This window comes from Lontra canadensis, unplaced genomic scaffold, assembly GCF_010015895.1.
Source record: "Lontra canadensis isolate GAN:19392208 unplaced genomic scaffold, GSC_riverotter_1.0 scaffold1, whole genome shotgun sequence".
NCBI classification, from domain to species: Eukaryota; Metazoa; Chordata; class Mammalia; order Carnivora; family Mustelidae; genus Lontra; species Lontra canadensis.
In genome coordinates, this window is record NW_022630995.1 from 126,543,682 (window position 1) to 126,568,920 (window position 25,239).

Here is a 25,239-nt window from a genome sequence, read left to right on the forward strand (position 1 = left end):
ACAATGTCTTCCAACAAATATATTTCTATATATATTGGGTGCTTACCCTTTGCAAGCTTGAGAATTCACAGGGCTTGCAACTGATTATATTCATCCAAACTATAATCATTTCCTTTGGCATAAATAAAGTCAAGCCGTTAGTACGAGGCCAAAGGCCCTTGCAGCCATTTTAGTACAGTTTGGATGGATGCAGATGAAATTACAGAGTCACATTTTATTTGTTGGCTGCTGTCCCAATTATGAGCTTAGTCACATCGGAGAGTTCAGAGAGATCAGGAATGGGGTGGGGAGAGGATACACAGTTCTCAATAATTATCCCATGACACGATGGGCTTTCATTTGCTCTGACCAACATAGAGATTAACTCTAGACCTCTGACCGTCTGATCCGATGTGGATTAAAAAATTCTCCAATCTTCCAAAAACATTCATTAAATTCTCTTTAGGAAGTTTAACACTTACACAGCTGGTGATGGGGGTGGGGGTGTTGGGAAGAGATAGGGTTGGGAGAATGGCTGATTCAGATGCTACAATTATTTTGGGACTGGAAACAGAATTGAAATGACCCAGATGGTTAGCCTAATGAAGCCGAACTGAAATTTATGCCAAGAGGAGTCAGAGCCACGTTTCCATTTCTCTGTGAGGGGGAATAAGTGTGTGTGAGTGTGTGTGTGTGTGTGTGTGTGTGTGTGTACATGCGCATGCGCACAAGTGGGCATGCATGATTGATTTTGGCTGGAGCAGGCTTCGGGTTATAGGAATAAAAATGTGGCAGGCCAAGATGAATGTGCATAGGAAAGAAATCACAACAAAACACAAAGCCTTTTTCTGCTGCAGTCTGGCCTCGGGGAGGCCTGCTCCCTCTCAATTGCACCAGTGTGGAAAATCCTCTTTCCTTTGGCTTTTAAAAGAGACCATATTTCCTGGGAGTGTATGGTACCTTTTGGATAAAGTGCTTAAGGTAGATCAAGCAGAGCAGGGGACATTCATGCTGCTGACTTGTGCGAGGGCATTTGTCCAAAACTCTATTGCTAGCAAAAAACATATTGGGCTACATCCCGCTATGACTGCTCCTCTCACCTTCTCTGTGGACTTTGGTTTATTTACCTACATGAACCAAGATGCCTGCTGCAGTGCTAGGAGGCAAAGGATGAGGACAGGGCTCAAGGCGATGTCTGTATCTGCCTGGGTTTTGGAACCATAAAAGGGTCTTTAATTTTATTATTTATTTATTTATTTATTTGACAGACAGAGATCACAAGTAGGCAGAGAGGCAGGCAGAGAGAGAGGAGGAAGCAGGTTCTCTGCTGAGCAGAGAGCCCAATGTGGGCTTGATCCCAGGACCATGACCTGAGCCGAAGGCAGAGGATTTAACACACTGAGCCACCCAGGCACCCAAAAGGGTCTTTAATTTTAATTAAAGTAGTTAATATATGTAAATCTTGAGGATACTGCCTGGTACATAAGATATAGTAATTCCATTTTAGCTATAGTATTATTATTATTTTTTATTTATTTGCTATCTTAGCTGTGGGATTTGCTGTGTTTGTCATTCAAAGGGACTTCTCTAATAAACATGAAGAGCCATGAGCTTTACGTTAGATAAGAAAGGAGATGGACTTAAGAACTGATATGGCAACTATGCCACCTTGTATAATTGGGAATAAGCCTTAGTTTCCTTAGCTGTAAAGTAAAATTAGGATGGGGCAGAGTATCCCTCGAATGGTCCCCTCAGTATGGGGAAATAACATTTATTGCCTACAGGTCTATGTGTTATGACTGTGTGGGGGGACTTTACATATATCAGCTCATTTAATCCTCACAATGCACTTTTTAAAAAATTATTTTTATTAACATATAATGTATTATTTACCCCCGGGGTATAGGTCTGTGAATCATCAGGCTTACACATTTCACAGCCCTCACCATGGCACATACCTTCCCCAATGTCCATAACCCAACCACCTTCTCCCTACCCCCTTACCCACTGGCAATGCTCCGTTTGTTTTGTGAGATTAAGATCTCTTATGGTTTGTCTCCTTTCCAATCCCATCTTTTGAATTTGGCTTTAGGAAAATGAAATTCATAGAACCCAAGAACATTACAAAATAGAAATGATTTTTATTTATTGAGTGCCTTGTGCCAAGCTCTCTACATACCGTATATCATTTCCTCATGATCACCCTACTGGATATATTATTATTATTATCCAGACCTGTAAGTATGACAAGTATGGCTCAGAGAGACTCAATAATCCTGATTCATGAAGATCACATAGCCAGTAAGTCCTGGAGCAGAGATTTGAACTCATGTCTCCTCAATTCATAAATCCAGGTTCTTACTATTAAAATTGAGCTGCTTTGTGAGGTTGCCTTCCTATTAAGTCACATTGGATCTAATCGTACTTGAATGAATCTAAGGTGCACTTGCTTGGCAATAAATTCTATTGACACTATTCAAGAGCTAAGGGAATAAAAAGTGTCCTAGGGAAACGCATGCTTCAAAAAGCACAGCTTGCCATATGTGCAGAGGAGAGGAAATTGAGTGAGAAGAAACCAAATTGGTGAGCGGTTCCAAAGACACAGTGATATAAACAATTTCTAAACTAGAGATATGATGTGGTATTAGTCCCAGTGTGAAAGTGTGTGTACATGTTGGGGAAGGAGAGAGATTCAGATAGGGTTAATTCTGGACCCTTGTCTCACAGTACAGAGCAGAGGCTGCTGCTCACGTGCACTTTCCACAAGTGCGTGTGGGGATAAGGTTGTGGGTGGGCAGTGGGAATGGGGAGAATGACTAGCCCATATACGTCCTGTGGTTTAGTGGGCACTGCTGTGTGGATTCTCACTTTGGCCTTGTATTTGGGAAGGGATGGCTTAGGGAAATGTGCTGGGAGTAGGAGGGTGGCAGGATTTCCCCTGTGTGTTTGCGTGCGGAGTCCCTGGCTCCAGCTGAGGAACTGCTCGTGATGGCAGTATATGTCTCGTGGGCAAGGCAGAACACGGAAGCTCCGATTCTGTCTTGTTTCTTGCTGTGTAACCCCAAATGTATCCTTCCAACTCATTGAACTCTGAGGCTCAGAGTGACCACCTACCTCGCAGGGGTTCTGTAAAGAATGGACAATAAACACAAAGTTAAGTGCCGTATAAATGCTAAGTAATGCTGTTAATCCTCCCCTGGACAGTGGTGTGCCTATCTAATTCGCTAAATCTCTCTTGAGTATGGGACCTCAGGATAGGATGTTCCTGCAAAAAGAGTTTACACCACAAAGCAGATGACGTTAGGGGGCTGGCTCTAAGAATGGTGGACACACAGGAAGAGATAGAGCTGAAAAGTCATGATTAGCTCTGTCTTCTGGGCTCTGGGGTCTGCACGCATTACAATGCACCTCCGTACCTTTCTGTTTACAAGTCCCTTTCTCAGAGTGCAAATCTCTACTTGCTTTTATCTTTCTAAACAAAACTGGATTCTGAACTCTGGTATATAAGTTTTCTGCAAGTGCTGGAAGTCCTGAATCAGGAGAGTGGATGTTTTTATTCAGTCTGTCTGTGTGCTTGGTTCAGATAGAATTGCTCAACTGCTGGCAGTGATCCATGAAGCCTCTGGCTACCCTGGGTTCCTAAATGGTTTTGAAAACTGCTGGAAACCATTGCAGTGTGCAGCAGAAGGGAAACAGCCGTGTTTGCTGCAGGGGGATTTGGGGTTCAAGCTGCTGGCTCTTCCTCATACCAGTCACACTCGCAGTGGCTTTGGGCAATAAGACTTGACTTCTAAATTTCTAGGTTATGTGTTGATAAAGCGAAAAACACCTCCTCTAGTGGGATTCTGTTGCATCAATCTCATACACAAATGGTGAAGCAGTTTCAACCAAAATTTTAATTCGTTCATTCCTTCCTTTGACAACATACGTCATTAACTTTTAGAAGAGAACAAAGGGTTCCAGTTGACTATATGATGTTTGATTATCTGTTTTAAAATTAGAATCGGGACAGCCTTTATCTTTGCTTTCAAATGGGACTTCTTGGTCTGGTTTTCAAAGTTAGAGATTTGTTGCTTCTGGAACTTTCTTGTCCTGGTTTCCCTGACACAACACTCTCCTCATCTTTTGTTGAATTCCTTGGCAATTTCTTGTCAGTTTCTTTTTGCTGGCTCCTCTGCAGGACCTTTAAACTTGATTGATTTAGTTAATGCCTGCTCCTTGATCCTCTTCTCTTTTGAACCCTATTTTGTTAAAATATTGGGAGATCATTAAATATTGATAACTCTGAAATACAAATCTCAACTCTGACCCCTGCCTCAGATTCATATGTCTGGTTCTCTTTCTCATTCTCCACTTGGAGATGGAACTGAAACTTTCAGATTTACATATTGGGAACTGAACTTTTGATTTCTCCTTCTCCAAATCTGCCTCTCTCCCAGTCTCTCCTATCTTTCTTAATGTGGACACCAGCCATTTGGTTGTTCAGGAAAAGCACTTAAGAAGTTTTCCGGATTGCTCTCTTTCCTTTACGTTCCTGCCTGACCCATCAGCAAGTCCCAGAGGTGTTGAATGCCAGCACTTCTCACCATCTACATTGCCATTAGCATGGTTTGGGCTGTGCTTCTGTTATTTGGGCTACATTGCAATGGTTTCCTAAATGATATCCCTGCATTGGTCTTGTCTCCTGCAGTTTATTGCCCATATGGCACAAGGTGGAATGTATTACTTATGTTTTTTATTTATTTATATTTCATAGATGAAGAGACTTCAAGGAAGTGTTACTGACTTGTTTCAGATCATATAAGTGTGATGATGGAAGTAGGACTAGAATCCAGTTCTCCATAGTCCTGAAATAGTTAACCTTTGAATGATTTCAATCCTGCCACTGAATCATTTAGATTAGAAAATCAAATGTTAAGATTCTATTAATAACAGCTAATATATATAAGTGTTATTATATAGGACTTACTGCGTACCAGGCATAGTTAGTTCCAAGGGCTTTACTTAATTTAGGCTCATTAACCTTTACATGAACCCAATGAACTGTAAGCTATTATTATGGCTATCTAAAGATGAGGAAACTGAGGCACAGAGATGTTAAGTGTCCTGCCCAGGTTATGCAGCCAACAGGCAGCAGAGAGGGGATTCAAACCCAGGCATCTGGCTCGAGTCATGCCCTTAACGGCTGCGCTACACTGACCCTCTGCGGAATCTATACATTCGATCCCACATGACCCATTTGTCTGTTTGGGGTATTTTTCTTTTTAGACATTAGTTATTTTATCTGTTAAGTGAATTAACTATAGTAACAAAAAGTATTCATTACTTTATCACTTGTTTCTCAGGTATAGCTAAGAGGTGAATTGAAATAGCCTTTAGATTTTTTTTTATATATACATGTGATTTTGGGGTCCACATTTTTTAGCTATCGGTGATATTCGCCCCAGGGACAGACTCAAAATGAACTCCCAAATTGCCTCAAATATTTCCTTTTTGGTAACATTTCCCCAGAAGGCTCTACCCTGAAAGCTGCTACGTGAAACAGCAAATCCTATCGGGTCCCAAAGGGGCCGATTGCAGTTTAAAAAATCGCCAGCCTCTCTCTCTTGCACCTGTGCTATGCTTGGTAGATTTATTTAGTCAGGGAAAACTTCAAAAAGGATTGGCAATTTGAACTGGGTCTTGATGAGCTGAAAGAATTTTGAATATTGAAAAGGGGTGGTTTCGCTCCTGCCAACTTCACATTGTGGATTGTAAGGAAACAAAATCCTGTTTGCAATTTAATGTAATGATTGTGATGCTAATTTCTTTGCGTCTCAAAGGTGAGACATTGTATAGGGCGCCTGAGTGATTTGTAATGTAACATCACCCAGGAACAGAATTCTGCTTCCTTTCACTCCCGGACTGCCTCTCCAACCCCTCCATCTTTGTGAATAATTCTTTGTTGATAAGGGACTCATTATCATTATTGATTAAACTTTGCCATCTCTGATGTCGGCAAATACCTTGCTCATTTTAATCTGTCTCAAAGCCATGTTTTATACTTACTATGTTTTAATTTGTCCCTAGATTGTATTTGCCTGATGCTACTATAAAGATTGAGGACTCTCTTGGGGCATTTTGTTTGCAGATATATGATGGTCCTGAAGGATAAGCTTGGAGACTCACAAAGAGAACTTCTTGGTGACAACCTCCCTCTGCTGCTGTTGCCTTGAAACTAGACCCATAAACTAAAGCGGGGGATAAAGTTCTATAGTAAAACCTATAATCCACTTACATCTTTAACTCAGGGGTGATTTTTTTTTTTTTTTTACTTCAATCCTTAACATTTTCCTCTCCCTGTGATGCTCTATTGTTCTATTGACCTCTACAAATATCAACTCTGTTAGATTTTTGGTGAGTTCAAAGTTTTGTCAAATGTTATGAAGATGATATTTTCGTAGTATTTTGAAATAATTCCACATTCACAGAAAAGTTGCAAGCCTAGAAAAACAAATTCCTATGTCTTTATCGCTCAGATGCCCCAATTGTTATCATTTTATTGCATTTGCTTGACATGATGCTAATTTGAAATGACTGTTTATTTTTTAATTTTTAAAAACATTTTATTTATTTATTTGACAGAGAATGAGAGAGCACAAGTGGGGTAGGGGGCAGCAGAGGGAGAGGGAGAAGCAGGCTCCCTACTGAGCAGGGAGCCCAATATAGGGCTTCATCCCAAGACCCCCCATCATGACCTGAGCCACAGGCAGACACTTAACTGACTGAGCCACCCAGGTGCCCCTCAGATGACCATTTCTTTATTCTCAGAATTCTAGCTTGCTCGCTACTTGTGTGGAGCCATAGAAGGGCCTGTTTGGATGCTAGTGAGAGGAGGCTTAGGAAGGGAATGGGATTCTTCTTAGAAGGAGGGGATGAAGAGAGGAGACAATTGCTAGAAGAAACAGTGGAAACTTTGTAGTAACATTGTCTTAGGAGTGCTCTGATCCTCCAACAAGGCCGGTGCTAGACACGGTGTGCCAGCAACACCAGTTTCTTCTAGGTGCTCAGAATATCTTACTTTCCAAATAAGCTCGAATGTCAATTTTCCCTTATAAACGGGGAACAAATTAGAGTATTCCTATCCAGGTGGCTAATAGTGATGCAGAAAATAAAGTCAAGTGCCCCTTTGGGACACTACATGGAAATGTATAAGGATTTGCCTGATGCTGCCAATTGAAGATCCCTCTGAGAAGGTTTCTGAATGACCCACAGGTCACACAGTCAGCAAGACTGCTAGTGAAGTGGCAAATTGCCAGACCTCTCAGCAGTGTGTACCATCCTGATGGGTGCAGCCGCCTGCTCTCCAGCTTGGCCTGGGAAGGAAATGAGTAATGGGATTTGAATGGGCAAAAACAAGGATTTTCACTTTAAAAGGGATCTTTTATTCTTGAGCCAAAGCCAATTGAAATACCCAGCGCCTGGGCCTTTTTATTCAGACAAGAACAATGAGATCAATTTTCAACAGAAAATGAGGGAAAAGGAGAGAGACAGCAGCTGAGGTAATAGGCTATAAAGGACAAAGTTTGAAATTAAATATTATGGCTTAAATAGTCCTGTAATTCAAGCTGCCCCTCTTCCTTCCCTCACCCCCCAATCTTGTACTAAAGAAATAAAACAAAAAACTCCTCACCACAAAATGGGAGACAATCTTTTCCTAATAGAAGAAAATTCTCTCTGCAGCATGAATTTGAGCTATAGCGATTTGATTTCTATGGAGATAAAGAGGCAGGGAAGTTAGTGCTGTTGGGAAGGGGATGTAAATGCGGTGTTAAGGAGTGAGGAGGAAAACTTCACGCAGGCTGGCTTATTAGAATTTGCTGTATTTTATCCTGTTTTCACAGAGCAGCAGAAGGATGTAGGGAAGTTTTATTTAATTTTTGGGGCAATTAGGGAAAGGAAAACCAGGCTGAGTGACTTTAGACTGCTCATTACCTTCTGGCGGGCAGAAGGAGAGTGCATATTTTAAATGTTAAGATCAGATTATTTATAAGTTTCGCTTTGAAATTCAAGGGCATGAAAGGAATGATAACTCGATTAGCAGAGGAAACAGCCTTATATACACAGCTGGTTTCATCTCTGTAATAGGTCAGAGTCTGAAGAGCAGCATTTCTTAGTCTTTTCCTGGAAATGACAGATTCTGGGGGGAACCAATGAGGTTTAACAAAGGAAACAACTTTTAGACATTTCCCCCCAAATCTTTAAACAAATGTCGTGATGGGGATAGGCATTTCCAGAAGATCGTGTGTACCTAATTAGTAATGGCAATTTTGATGCTGCATCTTTCTTGGAATGAATTATTGTTTCGAATTCCTGATCCTAGTTTCTCCAGCTTCCATCAGTTCTTCCCTTGAGGATCTATAGGCTGTGGCTGGGGGAGGAAAGAGTGACAGAGGACACACACGGCGGCTGCCTACCCCACCCATGTGTGTGGTGGTTCTTACAGATGGTGCAAGCCTTGTCAGATGGGAAGCCCCCTAAGAGTTGTTTATTATATCTAGCCAGTCATTGTGTGTAGGAGAAACAATTTGTTATTTAAAATCCCAGCAGCAGAGTTTCTCTTTGGAATAGATGAGCCATTTAGCTGTGGAAAAAAAGATAAGCTTCAAGGAATGGCTTGGAAAGCATAGGAATGAGAAAAAGAATTAACTGCCTTTATCAATAAAACAAGAATTCAGAGGGACTGGACAAGAGAAGAGGAGACCAACTATAATGAGGAAGATAAGGATTTACATAGAGTTTACTGTGCGCATAGCCGGTGGGCATGGTTGAAAGTCATTTACAATATAGATATCATATATACATTTTTTAAAGATTTTATTTATTTGAGAGAGAGAGAGCATGAGCAGGGTGAGGGGCAGAGGGAGAAGCAGACTGGCCACTGAGCAGGAATTCCAATGTGGAGCTAGACCGTGGGACTCTGGGATCATGACCTGAGCAAAGGCAGACGCTTAACCAACTGAGCCATCCAGGAACCCTCTTGCATCCATATTTAACTAAGTTTGCTAGGCAATGTGGCAGCATAGCCCTCTTGTCTCTCCCTAAAGCTTCCTTGATGTCTGACTTACACCCAGTCCTCAGTTTGTTGGTACTGGTGGGAACTGGTGGTTGAAGCAGTGTGTAGGGTGTAGTGAAATGACCCTGTTAAAACAACTAATAGAACTCACAAGGGACTCTAAGCCAGAGCCAACCAGGAGAAAGGGAAATGCTCCCCTTACCTTTTCTGAGGAATCAGTAGAGGTTGGGAGGAACATCAAAGTTTCCTCTCCTGGTGAAAGGGGAAAACTTCAAGAGAAGCTAACACCAGATGAGTTTTGAGATAGAAAAGTAGGAACTGTATATAAGTTGAAATAAAATGAATGTGGTAATGTGGAGGAATTTTTAGATTGTCCTTTAAAGGTTTCACTTGAACCTAAAACCATTTAAAGCTTCCTTTTTCTCTAAGGGAACACAGAGTACACGCTGCATGTGTTATCATGGTGGGGTGGGGCACTGGTAAAAATTCAAGACGTGCCCTTCTACCAGGAAAGGGGTTCCCTGGGAGGAATGTAAACTGTGTGTTTTCAGGGTGGCTTTGTTCTAATGCCATCACTTGCTTCACAGTAGAAGGGAACAGAGGTGTGATTTCCACCAGCCCTCTGGCTGCCATCCTTGTGTTGGACATTATACTCAGAGCAGAAGTAAAATAGCACTATAGAAAATTCAAGCTAGTAAGTGGTTCTGAAAAAATGTTTTGCTTCGTCAGTTTTCAATTTTTCATTCTGTGGAAGACATTGAATTTCTAGGTGCCATTTTTAAAGGTGCCAAGAGAATCAAGGTAGTTCTACCAGGGTAATGAGTTCCTGTTATTGATGTCTTCATTTATTCACTCATTCTTTTATCAAGCACATATTTAACGCACATAATGTTTTTGAAAGATGCCGGGTATTGAATGCATAAAATGGCAGACTTTTTAATAAGGTATTAAAATACTGAGATAAATGCTAATAGAAGGCTATATAAAGTGCTAATGGGAACACAGAATACAGCCACATAAAATAGTTATCCCTAAAATTGGGGACAGGATAATATGGGGGAAGAGAAGAGAGTTTTGTCTATACCTCACCTTACCTTTCTTTCTTACCACTTATCAGAAAAGGTATTTCTATTTCTTAACTGCTTCCAGACCTTTATATCCCTTCTTCTCAGACACTGTTTTTGGTATAGGAATCTCACCATAGATAGTGGTTATTTTTTGAAATTTTGTTTCCAGTATTAGCTCTATGGGCTAGCCATATGGCCCTAACAATCAAGCGTAGGATTGCCTCAATGAGAAATTGGCTTTTTTTGAGTTTCAGATATACCTTTGAAATAGAATTTAAGTTGGAATCATCTGCATGATGACATTTTATGTGTAAATTCCTAGCCACAAAGATAAATTTCAAGGACAAGCCTATAGAAGTATAACTGTAGCTATGAAAATAATGTTTCTACCCCAACTCGAAAAGCCACCATAATACATTTCTTCCTTTTTAAAAGATTTTATTTATTCTACTAGAAAGAGAAAGAGAGAGAGAGAGAGAAAGAATGCATGTGAGTTGGGAGGGCTCGATCCCATGACCCCAGGACCGTGCATGACCTGAGCTGAAACCAAGAGCAGGATGCTTAACCAATTGGCCCACCCAGGCATCCCCTACCATATCACATTTGAACTGTTTAGCCACTAGATAGTTCCTGTGGGTACTTTAGGCTGAAATTTATCATTGTTGAATTCAACACTGAACAAGACTGTCTTAAAAGTCTGCTTGTTTTCCAACAACAACAAAAAACCAAACAGCCTGACTCAAAATGGGCAAAGGTCTAGACAGAGGAGCCTTTTCTTCAAAGAAGATCTGCAAATGGCCAAGAAGCACATGAAAAGATGCTTAATGTCACAAAACAGCAGGGAAATTTAAATCCAAATGACAATGAGATACTGTTGCTTCATACCTATTAGTATGGCTACTGTAAAGCAAACAAACAAAAAACAAACAAAATGTACCAAGTATTCAGGAGGAGGTGGAGAAATTGGAATGCTTATACACTCTTGGTGGGAATGTAAAATAGTACAGCGGCTGTGGAAAACACTATGGCAGTTCTTCAAAAAATTAAAATTCTAAAAATAGAATTAGCATGTGACCCAGCAATTCCATTTCTGGGTATAAACACTAAAGAATTGAGAACAGGTCCCCAATATGAGGAAGTGTAGATGCAACGTGGGGGGTTTGAGGGGTAGGAAAAGAATAAATGAAACGAGATGGGATCGGGAGGGAGATGAACCATAAGAGACTCTTAATGTCACAAAACAAACTGAGGGGGGCTGGGGGGAGGGGAGTAGGGAGAGGGTGGTGGGGTTATGTACATTGGGGAGGGTATGTGCTATGGTGAGTGCTGTGAAGTGTGTAAACCTGGCCATTCACAGACCTGTAATCCTGGGGCTAATAATACATTATATGTTTATTTAAAAAAATAAAAAATTAAAATTAAAAAAAATTGAGAACAGGGTCTTGCAGAGATTTGTACACCCATGTTCACAATGGCATTATTCATAGTAGTTAAAAAGTGAAAACAAGGGTGCATGGGTGGCTCAGTGGGTTAAGCCTCTGCCTTCAGCTCAGGTCATGATCTCAGGGTCCTGGGATTGAGCACCACATCAGGCTCTCTGCACAGTGGGGAGCCTACTTCCCCTCTCTCTGTCTGCCTCTTTGCCTACTTGTGATCTCTCTCTCTGTTGAATAAATAAATAAATAAATAAATAATCTTAAAAAATAAAAAGTGAAAGCAATCCAAGTGTCTATTGATAGATGAATGGATAAGCAAAATGTGGTATGCGCACACACACACACACACACACACACACACAATGGAATAACAGAATATTATTCAACCTTAGAAGGGAAGGACGTTCTGACATATGTAACAACATTGATGAATCTTGAGGAACCTAATGTACATTACACTTGCATCAACTTATACTAAGTGTATTAAGCCAGTTACAAAAAGGCAAATACTGTATGATTCCATTGATATGATATACCTAGAGTAGTCAGCATCACAGACAGAAAGTAGAACAGTGATTTTCAGGGGAAGGGGAATGGGGCGTTGTCACGCATTACAGAGAGTTATGTGTATAGAATTTCAGTTTTGCATGATGAGAAGAATTCTGGAGACAGATGGTGGTGATGGTGGCACAATTAATGCCACTCAACTGTACATTTAAAAATGGTTAAGATGGTAAATTTTACATTACACGCATTTTACCACAATAAAAAGAATTGGAAAAAGAGGAAAAAAAAGTTTACCCATTTGCTTTCTGAAATGGTTACTTATTTGGGAGTAATTACAAATCTGTTGTTTTCTTAACCAAATCTCAAATGCTAATAGTAAGTTCTACATTGTGGTTTTAAGTTAGGCTATGTTAGTAAGAAAAGTCTGACTTAAGCTGTTTGTTGTGGGTGCTATGGTGTGCTGTGCATCTCTCCTGTTAATACCAAGAGTCCCATTGCTCTAGCGCTGGGCGTGTTAGCTGCCTGCGCCTCACAGCTAATTCCCCACCCACCCTGCTCAGGAATCGCCCTCAGCAGAAGGGAGCTACGTCATTCAAGGATACACCTTCTCCCTGTATCTATTAACTGGTTGATATGGAGGTAAGCCTGCCTGGCTCCTTTGCCTCAATTTGGGACAACTCTGAAAGGCTATCTGTCATAGAGAACAATATTCCATTCAAGAATATCTCCTAGCATTCTACTGGGCCTTGGTAGAGATGGTGAAGCTGAAACTGAGCTCAAAATGAACAACTCCAACCCCAGTTTGGTCAGACCAAACCAGGTCACTTCTAGACAGGATCAGCAGCAATTTATCAAATGATGGTAACAATATATTCAAAATCAGGCATGGACAAGGCGAGAAGGCATATGTTAATGTAGAAACCCGTGTCAACCACCACTCTTGCACTAGCATTAATCCCTTAGCTCACTTCTCTGGCCTTGTGGTGGGGGACGCGGTGCGGGGGTTGTTTTATGACCAACTAATTGAGGAAGAAAAAGGCCTCACTTACTTAATGAATAATTTGGCTTATTACATGCATACAAGTTGAAAAGGGATGCTGCTTCATTATAGCACCAGTTGGATGTGACTTTAAAAGATAGCAATGAAGGGGCCCCTGGGTGGCTCAGTTGGTTGAATGTCTGACTTTTGATTTCAGCTCAGGTCATGATTTCAGGGTCCTAGGGTTGAGCCCAACCTCGGGCTTTGAGCTCAGTGCAGAGTCTGCCTTTCTCTCTCCCTCTGCTTCTCCCTGCCCCAGCTTGTGTGCTCTCTTTCTCTCTCTTAAATAAATAAATAAATAAATAAATAAATAAAATCTTAAAAAAGATGGAGAGAGAGAGAGAGATAACAATGAAAAGAAATCCTTGTGATGAGAGACTTTGCTTTAGTAAAGATATGTATAGATTCCTGAGTGGTGGCAAATGGCTTGTTGATAAAGCAGAGACTAGAAGGGGGAAAGTTTGGAAATAGGGCCCAGGGGATTGGAGCCGATGGGAGTAGGTACAAAGTATAAAGACCTTTGTAGTTACGTTAATTCCCACTAGAGAACAGCCCCTGTAGGAGAAATATGAACAGCTAAGTAAACTGAACCTGCCAGTCAGTGTCAGCCAGGCTCTGTCATCCTTTACTCCAATGCCGGCCCAACAGGGTAGCTCGTCATTGTGATGCAGAAGAGGCTATGCATAGGCCCCAAAGCATGGATGGCCACTTACGAAAGTTGATCTAGGTACTGTTGCTTCTGAATGTCTAATGTGCCAGTCACAGGAATCAACATTCAGCCCCCAGCCTAACATAATCCCTTTAGGAGACCAATAAGGCATGTGGTGGCAGGTCGATTACATTAAACTCTTTCCATCATGGAAGGGAAAGTTCTTCATCTTGACTAGAGATGACACGTATTCTAAGTTTGGATTTGCTTTTCCTGTTTGCAAGACCTCTCTGTCTAGGGGCTTATATAATGTTTGACCTACCAACACAGTAACCTATATCACATTGCTTCAGACCAAAGGACCCACTTTACAGGAAAGGAGATGAACACTGGACACAAGACCATGGGATCCAGTTATCCTCTAACATACCATGCCACCCAGAATATCCTGAACTGACAGACTGACGAAATGGACTCTTGCTCAACTCAGGTGCCAGTTTGAAAGTGAAATTCTCTGATAAGGCACTATTTTCCAGTATGTGCTATATACCATAAATCAACAACTGAGCTCAGAAGTAGAAGTGGCCCTGTTCACTATAACTCTTAACGATCCGCTTGGATAATTTGTGCTGCTTTTTCCTGTGATTTTAAGTATGGATTCTTCCATCAGGGAACACAAAAAGAGCTCCTTTAAGCTTTCAGCTACAGCTGCCACCTGGTTACTTTGGTTTCTTGTGATAAGAGACTAGTAGACAAGGCGGAGAGTCGTCATACTGGCAGGGAAGTTGACCCTGATCATCAAGAGGAACTAGAGTGGCTGTTACATGACAGCAGCAGGAAGAACATCTGTAACACCCAGATGATCTACTGGGTCATTGCTTGATACTTCTCCGTTCAATTTTAGTGATAGATAGGCGCAGCAACCATGGATGGAAATGGTCTGAAGTCTAGGGGCTCAGATCCCTCAGGGGTGAGGGTCTGGGTTGCCTCAGGAAGTATCCTATTTATACCACAGAGCTGTGAAATGAGTAGTAGATGAGGAAGAAGATAAGTATTACTTATGCTCTAAAGACTGGCTGCACTGGTTGCTATAATTTGTTCTTTTCTTCCCTGGGAAAAAAAGAACAATTAAAATTCGGAAGGAATTCTTCTCAGGTGGAGTGGACTTAACACATGATGTGCGTAGACGTAAGTGGTACAAGGGTGAACCAGAATCAGTGCCGTGAGAGTGTCCCAGCTGGCCCCTTTCAGGGCTGAGGTACTCATTCCCTCACTGGGAGGAGTTTGGGCTGCTCACAGTTCCCAACTAAACCCCTCCCTGGGAGTTTTCCTTGACAGTGGGAACTCTCTCACCCATAGTACTTACCCTTCTCTAGGGAAAACTTGGCCTAGTGGCTTGTCCATACAGAGAATACAAAGGTGCAGTCCCCTTTGCTTCAATTCAGGCCAAATCTGAAGGGTCATCCCAGCTCTAGAGCTCCTCATGGGACCGGCTGAGGCTTCTGATACAGCTGTATAGCAGTTTGACTTTTCTTCTTAATCCTGCTTCTCTCATTTCTTTAGAGGCGTTGTTCCCTAGAGCACCTTCCATGAAACCTCCCACATGCAAAATTCTGCCACATAGCATGTTTCTGTTGGAATCTGACCCAGGCCTAAGGTGATTTCAAGTGTGCACAGAACCCAAATTCAGGAAAAGCTGAACTCTCCAGATTCAGGAAGCTGAGAAGTCATAATAGAGCTCAGCCATGTGGAACCAGTTTCTAGAAATAGAAGGTTTCATCTTCATTTCAGTCATTTGCCATTAAGGTGAATTAGCTCCGCTATTTGAGTTTGCTTCCATATCGAAGTCTTTCGATATTCCCAGATCAAATGGTACAAAGAGGGATCTATATCTCCCTCCAAATACTAATCAAATACAAAACCAGAAATAATGATTTTATAGTGGAAAAATCTGGCAGATACCAACTTGACCGTGTAATCAAGGTAAATATTACCTTGGAAGAGATAATCATAATGAGTCTCCAGATGTGAAGTACTGAGAACAGCACAGTGTCATTTCTTTGGCGTTGATGCCTTGGATGGTTGGCCTGATTCTGGTCACAAGGAAACAGTGCATAGACCTAGGTTTGGGGTCGCCTTATAGAATAAAAGACCTGAATGCCTTTTTTTTTTTTAAATTTAGGTTTTTATTTAAATTCCAATTAGTTAACATACAGTGTAATATTAGCTTCAGGTATGGAATTTAGAGATTCATCACTTACATAAAACACCTAGTGCTCATCACAAGTGCCCTCCTTAATGCCCATCACCCATTAGCCCATCCCCCACCAACCTCCCCTCCACCAACACTCAGTTTGTTCTCTATAGTTAAGAGTGTTTTATAGTTCATCTCTCTCTTTTTTCCCCCCATGATCATCTATTTCACTTCTTAAATTCCACATATGAGTGAAATCATATGGTATTTGTCTTTCTCTGACTTATTTCACTTAGCGTGATGCTCTCTAGCTCCATCTATGTCAGTGCAAATGGCAAGATTTCATTCTTTTTATGGCTGAGTAATTCCATTTTATATATACCACAACTTCTTTATCCATTCATCAGTTGATGGACACTTGGGTTCTTTCCATAATTTGGCTATTGTTGTCAATGCTGCTATAAACATCAGTCTGCCTTTGTCTTTTTGAATCATATTTTTGTATCATTTGGGTAAACACCTAACAGTGCAATTGTCGGGTCATAGGGTAATTCTATTTTTAACTTTCTGAGGAACCTCCATAGTGTTTTCCAGAGTGGCTACACCAGTTTGCATTCCCACCAACAGTGCAAGAGGGTTCCCCTTTCTCCACATCCTCACCAACATCTCGGGGTTCCTGTGTTGTTAATTTTAGCCATTCTGATGGGTGTCAGGTGATATCTCCTTGTAGTTTTGATTTGTAGTTCCCTGATGATGAGTGATGTTGAGCATCTTCTCTGGTCTGTTCGCCGTCTGTATGTCTTCTTCGGAAAAATGAAAAGACATGTACTCCCTAAGGCTATGAAGGATGAGAGATAGGAAAAGCCCAAGGGACTGTTCCAGATTGAAGGACACTAAGGAGACAAGTAGAAGTAATGCGTCTTTACAGGTACCATCCTTGACTAGAAACGAAAGAACCATTATTGAGACAGACGGCAAAATTGATGCCAGTAGATGGCGCCATTGGAATGGTGTCTGTAAATCAGATGTTAGTGTATCAGTGTTTATTTCCTGACTGGAGGGAGTATATGGTATTAACATGGGAGAGTATCCTTGTTTTGGAGGAAGGGGGTACACACTGCAGTTTTTAAAGGTAATGACTCAACAACACCATCTTTTTCTAAAGAAAGAGAAATGGGGCGAATGTAAGATTTAACAATCAGGGTATTTGTGAAGGGCAGGCTGCAGTTCTTCACGCTTTGCTGATAAATTTTCTGTAGGATTTAAACTATTTCAAAACTTCACAAATTTAAATTAAAAAGAGAATCTGATTGGCTAGTTCATAACCATCCCTTCAGTTTACACTGATCATTCCACTTTCCTCATTGGACAATGCCAGTCAATGGATGGTTAATTTCAGGATGCTGGTTGCTTTTGGTTTTGTCAATATGGCCAGGTAACTGGGTCATCCTCAAACACGAAATGTTTGCCTAAGTTCCCTTAGTGGAGCCTGGGCCCAGGGATGATGTGAAAAGTGTTTAGTATGTTTGGCAACAAAGAACTTGAAATATTTCTGTTCATTAAAACAACAAACATTTTTCCAGGATATTTACATTACCAGTGCTGTGCTTTCTTGCCCACCAGATTTTATATTCAGACAGATCCTTGCTTGGATATTAGCTCCACTATTTTATGACCCATTTATTATTAGGGTCCCTTTTAGAATAGGTACAAATATACCCAACTAGTAGGGATTTATGATGAGTAAATAAATAATAGAAGGAAAATGCTCAGCATAATCTCTGGCATATAGTAAGCCCTCAATAAATCATAGGGGTCATGGACTATTGTGGTTTTTATTTTCATTACTTGTCATCCTTCATCCTGGGAGAAGTTTGGGGGGTTTGTTTGTTTGTTTTGCTTTTTTTAATTTTAATTATATTTGAGTGGTAAAATTTTAATTATATTTGAGTGGTAAACACTTCTTTCGAGGAGAAAGATTTGCTTTGGAAACTGTCAGCCAGTTTTTTCCATCTCTATACTCTTAGGTCTATAGTCAATGTTTTTCAATTTCTAGGGGTTAAATGAGGACACCAAAATATTGTTAGTAAAGTATTTAGTTCCAAGGCTTTCGGTTCTATTTGGTTAAGTGCTTTATGATCCATTTTATTTGTTAGTCCCAACACAGTCTTATGAGGCCTGTGATCATTTTTATTTTCACCCCATAGGTGTTCTTTAATTAGCTTATGTGAGTTCATGTAACTTCAGGAAGGTCAGTGGTGGTGCTTAACTTCAATTCCTTCAAATCCTAGAATTTTATTTCATTCTCTGAGCTTTGACATTTCTCTTGATTTCTGTGTTTTTAACATGGTTATAGATGTAAGCTATTGTTCAATGAAAAAAAGCAAAGAAGGCAATATGGCTTTTTAATGAGAGAAGTTAAGTCAAGCAAGACCCCATTGGCTCAGCATTAAATTACATTGATTTACTTTTTTCAAGTTTTAGCTTATGAATCTCACTATTTTGAGTCTTTCTCATGTGCTCTATGTTTTTTCCTCTGCAAATTTGTTAAGTGTCAGACCACTCAAATAATTTGAATATTTAATATTTGACATTTTATGAATTGACTGTCCATCAGGAGTTATGGAATCTTTTTCATGGCTAGTTTTTTTCTTCTGCTTTCAGGACAATGTCAAAATCTGCACTATTCTCACCTTCTATTGAAGGAAATGAGAGAATTACAGAGGTAATGCATTTGGAAATGCAGCTAATACTACATAATGCTATGAAATTTTGAAGTCTTTAAATGGAGACGTGGCTCTTCAGAAGCTGTAGAGAAGGGATTTTCTAGAAGAGGTTTTTCAGAAACCCAAGGCAAATTTCTGAAAGTCAAAGAGCTTAATGAAAAAGTAGTGATCATTGCTCCACCCCTTTCTATTCCCGAGATACAGAGCAAATCCCTTTCAACTCTGAACTTCATATTTCTAAATAATAAACAGTATCATTTCCTGATTATTTTCAACTTTAAACATTATCTAATGAACTGAATTGTATTGACTTTTTAGAGATTCATATTAGTTATATTTTACTGTATAGCAAATTCCCTCAAAACTTGGAACCTTAAAACAATAATCATTTATTATCTCGCAGTTTCTCTGTGTCAGAAATGTGAGTGCAGTTTAACTGGATGCCTCTAGATCAAGGCTTCAGGCTATTGGTTGCCATCAAGCTATTGGCCAGCCGGTGGTTTCATCCTGTGGCAGAGGAACCAATTCCAAACTCACTTAGGTGGTTCTTGGAAAAATCCTGTTCTGCAGGTTTTTGGACTGGGGATCTTGTTTCATCTGTGGATGTTATATGGAGACCTTCCTCCCTTTTTTACCGTGTGAATCTTTCCATAAGGCAGTTCACAACATGGAAGCAGATTTTCTTCAGAATAAATAAGGAAGAAAGCATGAAAGCTGGAAGCCCCAGTTCTCAGTATTTTTATAATCTAATATCATCCATACCTTTTGTTACACGCGCACACACACACACACATACGTGTACACCTTCCGCTATATTCTGTGAGTCAGTAAGTCAAACCCACACTCAAATAGAGGAGATTAGGGTTTGTATATCAGAAGACTTTACCATCTTAGAGAGTGTCTTCCATAGTTCATTGTTTGGATCCCTATAATCCAAGTCCATCCTACATGCAAATACATTCCATCCCAACTGATATTTCCCAGAGTTTCTTCTCATTACAACATCATCTCAAAGTCTAGAATCTTACCAAATTATGTCCAGGCACGGATAGAATTCATCATCAAATGTAGTACCTTACATACTGTTCCTTAGGTATGTATCCGTTCAATCTGTAAAGCTGTGAAACTAAAGTGACAAATTATCTCTTCCTCTTTTCCTCCTCCAATGTACAATGGTGGAACAGACATAGGTTATTATTTTTTTTATATAAAATTTACTGTTAAAAAAGGGAGGGGGCCCTTCAGAAGAGAAATGGATAAAGAAGATATGGTCCATACATACAATGGAATATTATGCCTCCATCAGAAAGGATGAATACCCAACTTTTGTATCAACATGGGCAGGACTAGAGGAGATTATGCTGAGTGAAATAAGTCAAGCAGAGAAAGTCAATTATCATATGATTTCACTTACTTGTAGAGCATAAGGAATAACATGGAGGACATTAGGAGAAGGAAAGGAAAAGTGAATTGGGGGAAATCAGGGGGAGATGAAGCATGAGAGACTGTGAACTCTGAGAAACATACTGAGGGTTTTGGAGGGGAGAGGGGTAGGGGGTTGGCTGAGCCTGGTGGTGGGTATTAAGGAGGCCACGTATTGCATGGAGCACTGGGTGTGGTGCATAATCAATGAATCTTGGAACACTGAAAAAATAAAATTAAATTTAAAAAAGGGAGGGGGTGGGATGCAGAAGGGAGTCATTGATAGGAACTCTGAAATCCAACTAGGCAAATGTTTGATGATTAATTAAGTCTCAAAGTCTGGAATAATTTTTCATGGCTTTTGTCTCTGTTCTCTGGGTTCCTAGTTTCACCTCTCAGTCATCCTTTTTTCTTTTCCTTTATGAAAGGTATCATGTGTTCACATTTGAGTAGTTTTTGCTTCTTGCCCAGGATTTTGGCCTTGTTCCTACTGCTTTCTGTATCATAGATTCCTCATTTATCTCCTAATTCCTGTGTTGCCAAACTTCAGTTCGAAGTTCAAGCTATTGAACCTCTTTAGCAAAGTCTGGACCACACTGACCTACTTACAAGGAGACTTACAAATCTTAAGTTTTATAGTGGAATGCTGAATCTTCTGAAACTCAAAAGACTAAGAATTTCTCCCACAAAGGGAAGGGATTTTAGATGTTGATCAGTCAAAGGAATGACAAATGTTTCTTACCTCCATCTTCTATGCTTAAGAAATGCATTTGCTTACATATTTATCTCTAAAGTATATAGGCCTTTACACTGATACTTTACAACTATTATTTTTATTTTATTTTAAATCCACGAAATAAAACTCAGAACAAAGTACCATAGTAAAGTACAAAGGAAATGACTTGTTAACTCCTCTGCATAATTCTATGCCTTAGATTCTTGTCTGTCCATGTTCTATCTGACTCAAACTACCTTTCCTACCTTTAATCTGACTTCTTCAACCTTTTATTGGTCTACTAAAACTCAGCTGAAATATGACCTCCTCCGTGGAAACCTCTAATCATTCTTATTTAGAGACACCCTTCTTTATGCTTCCCATAGCATTTTCTGAGCAGCAGTCACTTGAAGCAACCTCTTTTTTTTTTTTTTTAATGTGGAGAATGAAAGTTTAAAAATCAACACCATTTACAATCACTCAGGGAAAAAAAAAACGAACCAACAACAAGTCTAGATACAAATTCTAACAAAACCAGTCAGAACCTGTGTGTTGAAAATTATAAAATAGTAATGAAATATCAAGAACAACTTAAATAAATGAAGTGTCATAATGTAAACCGTATTCACGATGCTCTTAACAAATTGATCTACACGAAATAATACATTTGAACAAAACAGTGTTCTGAAGGGTAAAACATTGCACATATCGCTTTCTTCAGCATAAAAATGAAATGACACCATTATTAAAACTTTCATTTTTTTTTAACCACAATGATATTAAAGCTAAAATAGAATAAATACAGCAAGGACAGCAAAACAACTATGACCAAGAGGATATACTATTTCTTAGGCACTAAGCTCAGAGCTTTACATGGATTATTTAATTCTCATGATGCTCCATCAGTTTTACTATTATTTTTCTCAATTTCTTTATTGTGGTAAAATACACATAATATAAAATTTATGTTAACCACTTTTATTTTATTTTTATTTATTTATTTTTAGGAGGGTAGGGGCAGAGAGAGAGGGAGTGGAGAATCTTAAGCAGGTTCCACACCCAGCACAGAGCCCATGATGGGGCTGGATCTCACAACTCTGAGATCACCACCTGAGCTGAAATCAAGAGTTGGATGCTTAACTGACTGAACCATCCATGTGCCCCTATGTTAACCACTTTTAAACATACATATGAATTATTTTTAAATGTATAGTGTATGAAATATATTCATAATTTTGTGGAACTACCACCACCATTCATCTTCAGAATTCTTTTCATCTTGTGAAACTGAAACTCTTTATACATTAAGCAATAACTTCCTATTCCCCTGTCCCCTAGCCCCTGGAAACAACTATTCCACTTTCTATTTCTGTGATTTTGACTATTCTAGGTACCTCATATTAATGGAATCATACAATGTTTGCCTTTTTTTGATTGGCTATTTCACTTAGTGAAATAATATCCTCAAGAGCCATCCATGTAGTAGCATATGTCAGAATTACCTTCCTTTGTAAGGCTGAATAATATTCCATTATAGGTATGTACCACATTTTGCTTATCCATTCATCTATTTATGGACAGTTGGGTTGCTTCCACACTATAGTTATTGTGAATAATGCTGCTATCAACTTGGGTGTACATACATCTCTTTGAGAGACATGTGGCTTTTACTTCACTCTTTTTGAGGATGATTTTTTGGCAGTAGCTTCCACCAGAATGACACTGATACATAATAACCAAGTAAACTGGTTATAGCAGCTAGGTCTCAGTGGAGAATAAAACTTAACTCTTGTGGTATAAGATATTTTAATGGAGAGAGTACTTGTATTTGGGTGTAGGGACTTAAGGGAACGTATCAATAAGGAGTGTTGAGATATCCAGACATTCGTAACAGCAGAAAGCAGTCAGCATCTTTAGTTCTGAATAGCCAAGGAAAGGAAATGGTATTAACAGAGTCCAGTGGGAGTTGGAGCTAAAGAAAAGGAACCACAGACAGTAGGTGAACCCCTAGAAAGTTGTAACCCCTGCTATAATACTGGCCCAGAGTGGGTAGTTATGGGGACAAAATACCTTGACCTCTTTTTCCTCCTCTCCTCTGATATTTTGCCATTAAAACCCATTGGTTGAACCCAGTCAGAAGTCAGCTAGAATGAACCAGCTGTCCATGGAGATGCAGCCTTATATTGGTCAGTCTCAAGGGGAAGGAGCTGGGCAGAGAAGGACAAAGAAGATGAAGAAGGGTTTTTCCTTCAATAAACAATCTTAAATCTTAGAATTTATGGACAGGGATGCTTGGCTTCTCCTTCTTATATAATTGAAGAAGTTTCATTCAATTTTTTCTGTCTACTTAGATGCCAGGAAATGAGGCACATTGTTCAAGAACTTACTTTGTTTTTCATAGCAATGTGCCTTTAAAAACTGGATCAGAAAGTAGAATGGCCAGAAATGGATCATTTAACACTTTATGCTAAAAGACATGAGCATTTTAAATTTACTTATATCAAACTCACTCCCAAGAAAGAATCGAAGACTGCTCTGTATAGGCTATAGTTACAGCTTCTGTCCCTGGATAATGTTCATGCATGGGTGAGAAGAAATGCTGACTGAGGAGAAAAAAGCTGAAATTGAAGAGAATCTGTCAAAGTGATGAAAAATGAGCTGTATGGGCTTTTAGGCACACTGCATGACCAGATGGGTAAAATTAGAGATTGTTATAAGAAGCTTCTATAGAGGAGCCGTGATTGAATAAAATTATTTTGTGATGTGAAAAATGCAAAAAGTGGCATATATTCATGTATGTTTCTGGGGGATGGGTGTAAAAAGAAGGGAAATTAGTAATACTGATAGCAACATACGGAGAAAGTGTAATATCTAACAGCTTTCCATTATCTAAGAGGATAAGTGATAGTCTCAAGAAACACAAGAAGAAAGAATTTTTATATACACAGAAACTTTCACCATATTTAACAAAAAACATGTTTTTTTTCATCTTTCAGAACCTTCATCAATATCTTATCACTTGTCCAGTTCTCCAGGAAGGCAATAGCAGAATGTAGGCAATTAGAGGGCTGGATTTGTACATAAGAAGTAGATCCAGATTCTGATCGAAGTTTAAATTTCTTTCTTTCTTTTTTTTAAGATTTTATTTATTTATTTGACAGAGAGAGAGAGAGAGTGAGAGCAGGAACACAAGCAGGGGCAGTGAGAGAGGGAAGCAGGCTTCCTGCCAAGAAAGGAGCCAGAGGCTGGGCTCGATCCTAGCACCCTGGGATCATGACCAGAGCCAAAGGCAGAGATGCTTAACAACTGGACCATCCAGGCGCCTTCGAGTTTAAATTTCAACAAAACTTTCTGCTTCTAAGTTCAGTATACTGATTAAGTAGATCTCACTGCCTTTCAATGCATTTTTACTACATCTCCCCTTTTGATGTAAGCACACATGTCCATCACACCTTCCCAATACAATTCTCCATGGGTGACCCCATTTCAAAGCAATGTTTGTTTAACAAAGTAGTTTACCCTGGCAGTGTTTTCTACATAATTCATGGATGGTTTCCATCAACTGAGAAAGAAATATTGGTCTCCATGTATAAAAAAGGGAGTAGTCAATATTTATCTTTAAGTAGACAAAAAGTACCTTTATCGAAGGGTATAATATGTAACTAAAATTTAGAAATAATTAGTGCAATTCCCTTAATGGCATGACTTGTCACATAAGGTGACAAATATTTAACAAAAGCCTTACCTGATGGCAATTGTTCTGTAGCTGGCAACTCTAAGCCCCCTGGTGATGGGGCATTGAGAAGTTGGTCCCATCTGTATTATATACTCAGTGAATGTTTTCCTAATTTATTAATCTGTCCTTAAAATAATATTCTATCAGCTTACTCCAGCTCACTTACAAACCTAAAATAAAATTAAAAAGTGGAATGAGAAAGAAGCAAAAATTCTGGGAATCAGGAGGTCTTGCTAGTTGATCCTCTACCACTAACAATCTGTGGGACTGTTGAGAGTTAGTCTGATTTCAAAATTTTGTTGGCATTCTGAGACAACAGTGAAATAGAATTAAGCCCCCAACACTTGTATGAATGAATTTAAGGATTCTTTGACATCCCTAAATATATAAACTAATAAGTAATTTGGAACTCTTTATTAACCACATCTTTTAAAAGTGGATTATAAGAAGAGTTAATTGTTAAACATGAAATTTTGTGTGAATAATTGTGCACTTTATCCTTTCCTTCTAATGTGAATATCTTTGGACCTCTCCACCACTTGAAATTCTTAAAAGCCTCATACTTTTTTTTTTTTTGCTTTTGGGCCTTTGCTTGTAATTTTTCCTTTCTCTGTGTCCTGTCTTCACCTGGATAAATCATCCTCATCCTAAATCTCCTCCAAAACCAGACTCCGTGAGCATGAATGAACCCTCCTAATTGTGAGGCAATATGTC